Raw genomic sequence first — 2,924 nt, forward strand, 5'->3', positions numbered from 1 at the left:
TTGGGTTTACTGTCATTTTTAAAGTGTCTCTTTGCACATTATATGTAACATTGCAAACATGAAACAATTATGAAGAATGTATTACAGTTACCTTGAAAGGACAAGCAATATTAGCTCTTGCAGTCTTGATTGAGATCTCATCATGCTTGATTTTTTTTTAAGTGACTCGTACTGTCTTTACTAAAACACAAATACCTAAATGACTAGAATTCTCTGCATTACATCAAATTTTCATGTAGGATTATCATCACTGTATAAGATGTTTTAACTATGTATCGGTATGTTTAAGGGAAACAGTATTGGAATAAGGAGTTTCTGATATTGCTGAATGGAAAACTTCAAGTGAGTAAAGGCTGTTTCTCCACTGACTACATAGGAGCCTAAGGAAATGACTTTTTAATCTTAATTTCTCCTTTAGGAAATAATTTGTGCAGCAGTTTTTGTGTGAATACTGTCAGCATAAAGATGAGCTAGGGCTCTATGCTAGTTATAGCTATATGACAGGTAGATCACACCAATTTGGTTTACACTGATTTAATTCAGGACTGTCAGTTACAAAGCACAGACTCCTCTGAATATTGACTGACTCCATTCTCCATAAAAATACCAAGGGTTAACAACAGGCCCTGTATGGTTTAGCCCTAGCCCTGCTGAAGCTTGTTGTTGGATAATTGCCACCACCTCAGGAAAAAGGTCTGGGAAAAGGACCGGTGGGAGGAAAGGTGGACCAGGAGAGGGCAGCAATTTGTATGTGCTGCTGGAGGTGCTCTCACCTTTCTGCTGCCAGCTCTCCCAGTGGGCTCCAGGTCAAGATAACTCATTTGTGTTCAGTTTTGTGGAAGCATATATGGTTAAGTACTGCACCTGCATCATTTATATCAAATCAAGGTATTAATGAAAAGCATTTTCCAGAACATAACACACATGCTAATGCCATCGCTATACCAGGACTTCCAGTCTATAACGAGAAGTGGATGAGCATAGATTACTGAGAGACTCTGGACAAAATCATTTTACTTTCTGCCAAATAGAATTTGATTGCAGGCACACACACACACAAAAAGATGTTTCAGTGCTTTGTGACTAGCAATATGTAGCTTATTAAAGTGAAAGGATTTGTTAAAATTTTCAGAAAAACAGGCAATGGAAGATCTGCTGTACAATTTACTAGAGTAATGTAATGCATTTCAATTTACCATAAAATAACGATTTCATGGGTGACAATGAGTCCCATAACAGCAATAATAGACCAATAAGTAAAGACATAAGTATATGCTTTAAATAGCTAAATTTTTTTCCCCTGTATGTCAAAAAATAATTTATTCCATGTAAATTGTAAGAAACCAGCAGCTGCTGCACAGGACATAGTCCCATGCATTTCTGGCAAACATACTCAGTGTTTAACTCAAACCAGTAAAATAATTATTTTTCTTTGGATTAGCAGTTTACTGTTAATCAAACCATCTACTGGATCCAACCACCTAGACAGTACATGGATGAAGAAGAAGAACGGTGAAATATGCTTGTCATTTGCTTGCCCCACTCCAGTGTGAGATATACGTCAATAATCTTTGAACAAAGCATAATACAGCAGGCACTGTGGTGACAAATGACAGTACAAAACCTTTAGAGCACTGGAAAGCTGTCACAACTTCCCTTTGCTGTTCTGGTGTATTTCCACTGAAGAAAAGTATTGCATTTTCCACTTCATTTTGCTCATAGTATTTATTTGTTTTTTGTTTTGAATTTTGTTTTTGAATTGAGAATTTTTAACAGTCATTAAAGCTTTTGTGGTAGTCTTCTAGCTAGGATATAGGAGAACCCAAGTGCCTCTGGAAATGGGTGTTTTTTATCAGATGAGCTGCTATAATTAGAAAAAGTGGACAGCTTGTCTAAAAGGCACATAGTGCTGTCATGGGTCTGAACCATTTGTCTTTGCATGGAGAAGTTTGGACAAGTCTGTATCGTCATGTTTTCTGCCATAAGCTTATTGGTGCTACCTTTCATGCTCGGGTGTGACAGCCAGCTTCACTGACTCTGTCTGAAAGTTCAAATCATTGCTATGGCCATGCACCCTGATAGCACTCCCGGTTTTTGCAGAATTTACTTTCCAATATGAGGGAGTCATTTAACAACTGTATTTTCAATATAGCTTTTATTGCTAGCTATTTCTGTTTCTTAATGTGCTTTGTCAACTCATTTTTCATAGCTATCCAATCTTCCTTGAGTAACTTTGTAAAGTTTTACCTAAACATAGATCTTTAACAGCGGCTATGGTTGTGAGTTTTATTTTTTTTTATTTATTCTTTTTTTGAGTTTATGCAATCATACCTACTGTGGCTTTAGTTACACAACTACAAGCCATTACATTTTCCTTACTCCTTTTTCTGTACAGTGATGAACTAAACTGAGGCAAGGCAGTTTTAGGCACTGTAAATGCATCTTCAGTATTGCCTTAATATACTGGACCAAGCCTGTGTCATAAATACTGAGAATATGCTTAAGTTTTGCTCATCTTGCTCCATACTGCAGAGAGATGCTAGCAGTAAGAAGGCCTTTTAGAAATCTTCTTTTCAGTTGCTTTTTTTTTTGCTTTTCATGTGAGGAAAACCATTAACTTCACTGATGTAATTAATTGGATGTTTTTATTTATTTATTTATTTATTTTGTAGTGCAACCATTTGAAGACTCAGTTTATATGAATGTAACAATGGCTGTACAAGATCAGATAGTACCGTGTCTCCACTGCATGGGGAAGAGAGTAAGAATTAGAGAAGTGTTTATTCTCAGCATTCATTGCAGAACCCCAGCTAGGATTAGGACCTGAAGTCATTTCTCCCCTGGGTCCTTAACTTGGATGAGGTAGAAAAGTGAAGGGAACATTTCATGAAATTGAGGGTGGTGGAATTGCAGCTTTCCTGGAT

This window comes from Anser cygnoides, chromosome 4, assembly GCF_040182565.1.
Source record: "Anser cygnoides isolate HZ-2024a breed goose chromosome 4, Taihu_goose_T2T_genome, whole genome shotgun sequence".
Lineage (NCBI taxonomy): Eukaryota > Metazoa > Chordata > Aves > Anseriformes > Anatidae > Anser > Anser cygnoides.